Source organism: Petaurus breviceps, unplaced genomic scaffold (assembly GCF_028583685.1).
Source record: "Petaurus breviceps papuanus isolate PSGF00001 unplaced genomic scaffold, PetGlider_PUasm1.0 208, whole genome shotgun sequence".
NCBI classification, from domain to species: Eukaryota; Metazoa; Chordata; class Mammalia; order Diprotodontia; family Petauridae; genus Petaurus; species Petaurus breviceps.
This window is the reverse complement of record NW_027185852.1, coordinates 24,829,563-24,837,077: the sequence shown is the minus strand read 5'-3', so window position 1 is coordinate 24,837,077 and position 7,515 is coordinate 24,829,563.

Below are 7,515 nucleotides of genomic sequence, written 5' to 3'. Positions count from 1 at the left end.
ATATTTGTAATCTCTATAGGCATTGTGAATATGGCATTGCTGATACATTTGGCGACCAGGATGGGATCACAAAATGTCAGGCCTCTATTTGGAAGCAGTGGGGCTTTAGAGGGAGAAATGGCTATTCCAGGATGGGAGGATTTGCCTTATTCCTCTCTAGCCAGAGAATGAGCTAAAAGCACAGGGCCCTGTGAAAACTGGGAACCAAGGCTAAAAGAGGGAGAACCTGGAGATTTGGAAAGATGTTTGAAAGCAATACCCATAGAACCAGGCAAAGAACTGGCAGGAGTGTGCAGGAGAGGCTGGGTGCTGCTAACAAGTTATCGCCTTATGTGTAAAAGTAGGGATAAGCTGCTGAAGGAAAGAGCTAGGATGGCTAGGGAGTCAGCTGGTTTGCCTGAGGATTCTTCTGTGTCACAGTACTCAGAAGAGCAAACTGGAGGGACCCATGTGGTCCAGGAGCAAGCTACTGTTCATGTAGCTAAAAGGAAGCAAAAAACTAGCAGAAGGAATGTGCATGAAGCTTCTGTACAGGCTGGGCAGAGTTGCCCTGACAGCTTCCAGGAGAATGTGTGTGAAGAGAATGGAACAAGGTTAGATGAGGAGTCTCCTAATGTAGAAGCTCTCCCCATACGAAGAAGAAGGCAGGAGAACCACCGAGGCAAAACAGAGTCCAGGGAGATAATTGAGGATTTCACGCAACAGGAGATCACTGATATATTGAGTAGATTTACCCAAAGAATGGGGGAGTCTTTAGTGTCTTGGATAGTAAGAATCACTGATGAAGGCGCCGGAGGAATAACACTGGACAATGAGGATTGTTTAAAATTCATAAGTATCAGTCAGAATCCTTTTGTACACCAGGCTTTTAGGGATTACCATATGCAAGGAGGAAATAACAAAATGAATCTTCTGGCTTTAGCTGCAGAAGGTTGCAAAAAGCAATATCCAACTGAATCTATGTGGCCTAGGGGAGACAGACCCTGGTACTCACTTAGAGACTGTATGAGAAAGTTAAAGGAGGAGGTAATGAAAACTGCTATCCTGATTGGAGATGCAAATGCATATTATGATACCCCCCTAGGAGTTCCTCATAGAAATATCATAGTGAAGACGGCTCCTCCTGCATATAAGCACCTAATTCTGACTCTTTTAATTGGAGAAATAGGGCACCCTCTTTCAGAGGTGCTGGATAAGATTTCACAATTAAGCGATTTAGGGGGCTGGGAAAAAGACAAATTGCCTCGAGAGAGAAGAGTAAACAGCCAGAGGATTCAGAGACAAAATAGACCCACAAGAAGGGAACTGTTTACTGCTCTATTAAGAGCTGGGGTGGACTTTAGAAGAATAGATGGTATTCCAACTGAAGAGCTGCATAAGCTGTACCAAGAAAAGGTACTTAGCATTAGAATGAACAGGGAAGCAGGAACCACCCCCGCAGGTATTTCTGAATCTGAATCTTTGTATCCAAGTTTGCCCCACCTTCAGGGGGAATAGGAGATAGGCCAAGCCCCAGCCCAGATAAAAGAAATATGCAGAAGAGATTGCAGACCCCATATTGGTTTAACAATATATTGGAAGAATGGATCAACTACTGTGACTAGGGCACTGATTGATACTGGGGCTGAGGCCACACTTATCTATGGAAACCCTGATAAGTTTAAACATGGAACTCCTATTACCATCACAGGTCTAGGAGGCACTGAAATATCAGCCAGACAGGTTAAAATAACAATGAAAATTGGGCAGTTACCTAAGAAGGAATATACTGTGGTTGTTGTACCCATTCCTGAATACATCATTGGGATAGATGTATTGAGAGGCATGACTCTGAATTTACCTGAAGGAAGATACCAATTTGCTGTGAGGAAGATAGGAATTAATACAGTTTTAGTAGGAAAACTAAAAATGGACCCAATCACTTTACCTGAACCTTCTGAAGTAATTACTTTAAAACAGTATTGTGTGCCAGGTGGGCAAGATGAAATTGCCACTACTATAAAGGAATATGTTGAAGCAGGAGTGTTAGTCCCTACAACCACAAGATGGAATAATCCTGTCTGGCCAGTAAGAAAATCAGATGGGACATGGAGAATGACTGTGGATTATAGACAGTTGAATAAGGTGACTCCTTCTTTGTATGCTGCTGTTCCAGATACCATCAATTTACATTGTTTAGAGGACTTTTGGTTGGACAGGAAAGAAGTAAGAAAAATTTCCACTGGGATATGCATAAGAATCCCTAAAAATCACTTTGGACAGATTTTACCCAAATCAGGATTAGCAGCTCAAGGAATACATGTATTGGCTGGAGTAATAGATTCTAATTATCAAGGAGAAATTGTTGTAACATTCCAGAATTTAGGTGAAGGGCCCATACAGATTCACAAGAATGATAGGATAGTTCAAGTGATTATCGTTCCTTGTAAAACAATGCCACTTGTAAAAACTGACCCTCCTTCCAAAATAACTGTCACAGGAACTGAAGGATTTGGTTCTACTGATAGAATAAAATCAGGAGCTAAAGTATGGGTAAAACGGAAGCCAGATGATGTTCCAAAGGCTGCAGAGATTATAGCATATGGGAAGGATAACACTGTAACTATTGTTTATTCTGGAGAAGATGATTACAAAATTGTACCCTTAAATCATTTATTTTACCGTGAGTGAGGCTACAATAGTCTGGTTATTGTTCTTGATTTTTTGTTTGTTCACCTTGTTTGTTAGATTTGTTTCCACAGGTTTGGTACCCTCCATCTGTAGATGCCTGATAGCTTAAGCTGGATGTCACCCCCTGTCTGCAACTGTGATGTGTCACCCTTGGACCTGGCATCAAGCATATTAAGAACTGACCTCTCAAATGGGACCCCTAAGGACAGGGACAGCTCTACATCCGATTTCAGCAGCAAGTAGCCATAGAAGAAGAGATCTTCACCCCTTACCACAAGATTTTGGGGCCCCATTTGTTCGGGGTGGGGGGAATGATGGGGAGCTTGTGCTCGAGCCCCACCCTAAAATATGGTTTTTTTGTGTTTATTGTGTGCTATTCTTGTTATATTGTTGTGAAATTTTGTTGACACCAGTTATTCCTACTGTATTTTTGCCAAGTAAGGGACATGAAAGATCTTGGGGCCGAATGTAAGGGTTATGGGATTTAAAGATCTCCCATGCCCCATGGACGTGCTGACATAGCAGAGCAAGAGAAAGTGAAAAGCCGAGCTAACGGTCCTGCGGTTGGCAGTTGGTGGCGGTTGCCTTTTTTTTTTTTTTTTTGAGTTAGGACTCCTGCTGAGGACTGCCAGGGGCCGGAGCTGCTGGGAGCGTGCTTCCAGGACGCTGGGTGGTTGCTGTGAGTGGGGAGAGGAGGACCTTTGCCTGAGGTAGCCTGTTCTGTTTTAAAGGCTTGAAAATGTGGGTGCTTTCTACTTTATCTACCTGTGCCAATATCATAACTACTCTGATGGCTTTCACTTTCTGGTTTTGGGACTCAGTCTTTTGGTATCTTAATAAATTTTCTAGTTTATTTCCCCAAATGGCAAACCTGATGTATTTTGTGATGGATAATTATATCAGCATATTTGTAATCTCTATAGGCATTGTGAATATGGCATTGCTGATACACAAGGGTCTCTGCAGCTCAATGTGGTGAATCAATCAGTGTGGAGCCCTGGAGTCTAGCTCTGGCTTTACTGATCACTCACACTGGGACCCCTGGTGAGCTTCTTCCCCTCATTGGGGATCAGGTTTTTCCCCTGCACAGTTCGAGGAAGAGGCAAAAGCAGGAGAGAGCTGGACAAAATCCAAGCGCCAGGCTGTCGTGGCCCCTGGGTTTGGGGGGAGGGGGTGGCGCTCACAGAAGTCTAGGGAGGGCACTTTTTTTTTTCCATGCTCAAGAGCTGAGGCCTTTCACCATGAGTTGAAGAGGAAGGAGCCAACAGATCCAAGAGTAGCTGATGGTCCTGAGCACAACAGTGCAGAGGGCTGGCCTCTCTACCCTGGGGTGTAACAATAGATAAAAGCCCTGGCCCAGAGTCAGGAAAATCTGAGTTTAAATCTGACCCCAAAGACTAGCTGTGTGATCCTGGGCAAGCCACAAACTCCCCGAGCCTTGGTTTCCTGCAAAATGTGTGTAAAGACAGCACCAAGCTTCCAGGGTTGTGGTGAAGATCAAAACCTTAAAGCGATACGTAAATGAGAGCTGTTATTATTATAATTCCTCCTAATAACCCTGTGGAATTGGGTCTCATCAGCATTGCTACATGACACCCTCTCACCCCATTCACCAGCAGGAGAAGGGGCAGAGGAGGCACCAAGTAAGGGCTGAGCATTAGGGCAAGAGTTTCAGTTGAGACCAGTTCAGAGTTGACCTGGTTAACCCTAGGGTTAAGACTGGAAGAAAGGAAAATTAAGCCAGAGCAGAGATGATGGCCTGGAAGTGATGGCTGAGGAATGGAGGGACTGGAATGGTTTAGCAGGAATGAGGCTCGGAGCGGTGGAATGTTGAGAGGTTAGAGCCTTCTAGAGGAAATCATGCAAGTTGGACACTCATGATTGAGGGTGAGGGGTACGGCATGGTCAGGACACTTTAGAAAAGTTATCTTGGCAGCTGAGTGAAGGATGGTTTGGAGTGGGGAGGGACTTGAGCCGTGAAAACAATTAGAAGGCTATTGGAATGGTCCAGGTATGGGGTAATGAGGACCCAAATGAGGGTGGCAGATGTGTGAACGCTGAGGAGATGACATATTTACAGGAGATATGAAAGCAGAAGCAGAAGGATTTGGCACTAGATTGGCTTTGGACGTTGAAAGTGAGGAGGAAGGTGATATCCAGGTTTCAAGCCTGGGTAACTGGGAGGGTAGTGATGCCCCCGACAGAAATGAGAGCTGGAATGAGGGGAGGGTTTTGGGGAAAAGATAATGAGCTTGAAATGCTTATGGGCCATGCAGTCTGAGACATCCCAAAGCAGTTAATAATGTAGTTCTGTCGCTCGGGAGAGAGTTTAGGGCTGGATTTACTGATCTGAGAATCACGGGCATAACTATGACAATTCAATGCTTGGGACCTAATGAGGTCACCAAGTGAGAGAGAAGAGGGTCTGAGAGCCTTGCAGGACGTCCAAAGTTAGCAGGCAAGACATAGATAAAGAAACAGCTAAGGAGACCAAGCTGTTGGTTGGGTCTGACCAGGAGGCAGCAGGCTCATAAAAGCCAGAATGAAGAGTTTCCTGGAGAGGAAGGTGATAAACAGTGTCCATGGATGCACAGAGGTCTGGAAGGATGAGAATTAAGAAAAGGGAGACTTGGCAATTCCGAGATTCCTACATTTGGAATTTGTATTCAGTTTCAGGGGAATGACTGAGTAGGAAGCTGGACTGCAGTAGGTTTAGAAGTGAATGAGAAGAGAGGAAGTGGGGGCTTCCAATGCTGATTGCTTTCTCAAGGAGTTTAGTTAGGAAGAGAAGAGATTGGTCAAGTGAAGTTTCTTTAAGGATGGAGGAGATATGGGCATATTGTAAGCAGCAGGGAAGGAGCCAATAGGTAGAGACTGCAGAGAGAGGAGGAGGGGGGGGGCAGGGTGAGAGGAGAGTGGAGGGAAGCTGCTGGACAAGTTGGAGGGGGGTGAGATTGTGGGGGCATGCTTTAGCAAGGAGAAGGGCCATGTCTTAATCATAGATGAGAGTGAAGGAAGAAATGATGGGGGAAGATGACTGAGTGATGCAAGATAAGGAGAGGAAGGGAGGAGGGTTGGGTGAGGGATGAAAAGGTTTTGCAGAGCTGCTGTGGCAAGCAGGATTGATAGGGGTGGAGTAAAAGACCCAAATGAGATGATCTTTTAGTGGACCCATCAATTAGAATAGCTTTGTGCTTCCCCCCCCCCCCCCCCCGCCCAGCTTTATTCATTTAGCAATCAAAAGCATTAGATCTAAGAATAATTCAACAACAGGGTTGGGCAGGGATTGATGGCCTATGGGACTGGGGGGAAAGTAGAAGATAGTGTAGAGCTGTTGGTCAAGATGGGGAAGGGAGGAAAGTGTAGCCAGTTCAGGGAAGATGGCCTAGGAAAAACTGAGGGGTGGAGGAATTGGAGGCCACTGCAGTGCACAGACCACTGGGCCTGGAGTCTGACCTGAGTCCAAATCCAGCCTCAACCACTTATTGGCTGTGTGACCCTGGGCAGGTCACTTAACCCTGTTTGCCTCAGTTTCCTCATCTGTAAAATGAGCTGGAAAAGGAAATGGCAAGCCACTCCAGTGTCTCTGCCAAGAAAACCCCAAGTAGAGTTACAAAGAGTTGGATACAACTGAAAAAAAAATGACTGGAAGAATTAGAAGTCATGGTGAGGATGAAGAATGAGGTTAGGAGTTGTAAGTCACAGGGAATTGGTTGGAATAAACCTTGAAGAAAGGGAGGTTGCTAAGTGCTGATGATAGAGGGAGAGTCAAGCCCTCTTGGTCTGGGTCTGACAAGGGTTGCTGAGTCTTTCGGGGCATGGGGGTGGAAGAGAAGCCAGGACTCTGACTGACAGGAGGTAGGAGCGTGAGGGAAAAAGGTCTGTGATGAACAGTGTTAACTGGAACTGCCCTGGGGCCTTCCCACCCTGGGACATCCCTCTGCCATGCCAGTCCCGTTCTTCCATTGGTGAGAGAAAGACCCCAGTCAGCCATCCTTCATGTCTCTCCTGGCTTTGCTTCTGCCTCTCCAGACCTGGTCACTGTGCCTCTGCTGCCTTCTCACTCCAGGACATTCCTCTACTCCTGAGCCCCCTCCTTCCCACTGACAAGTTCCTCCCTGGGGTCTCCATTATGGGGAAGGGCCCTGGCTGGCCCTGGGGAATACAGAATACACTATTCCCCCACCTGGCTCAGTTTCTGATTCTCTGGCCTTTACTGCATCCTCAGTGAGAACCTTCCTCCACTCCCAACTTTTCAGCTTCTTTTTGTGTGTCTCCCCCCATTAGAATATGAGGTCCCCAAGGTCAGGGACAGTCTTCTTCAGCACTGCCAGTGCCTGGCCCAGAGTAAGTGTTTAATAAAGTGCTTGTAACTTTGCCTTAATGAGATTCACGAGACAAGATGGAATCCACTTCCAATTACGGTGCTGGAAGAACGTGGCAGATCTGTAGTGGACCCAGGCAGCTTGGCCACGTGACAACACTCTCTAGCACCAAGAGCTCCAAAGTCAATTTGCTGAGCCCTGATCTATGTTTTCTAGCTGACATTCTATTTTCTGTTCTAAGGCCCCTCCCAGCTCTTACATTTCCTGTTTTCTGGTCCTGTGTTCTAAAGTTCCCCCCCCCCATCCAACCTTGACATCCCATGTCCTAAGGTCCCTTATAGTTTTAACATTCTGTGTTTTAAGGCCTCTCCCAGCTTTGACCTTCTCTATCCTAAGAAGCCCTGTTCTACAGTCCCTCCCAGCTCTGACATCCCGTTCTAAGCTCCCTCTCAGCTATGACATCCCGTTCTAAGTTCCCTCCTAGCTCTGACATTCTGTTCTAAGCTTCCTCCCGGCTCTG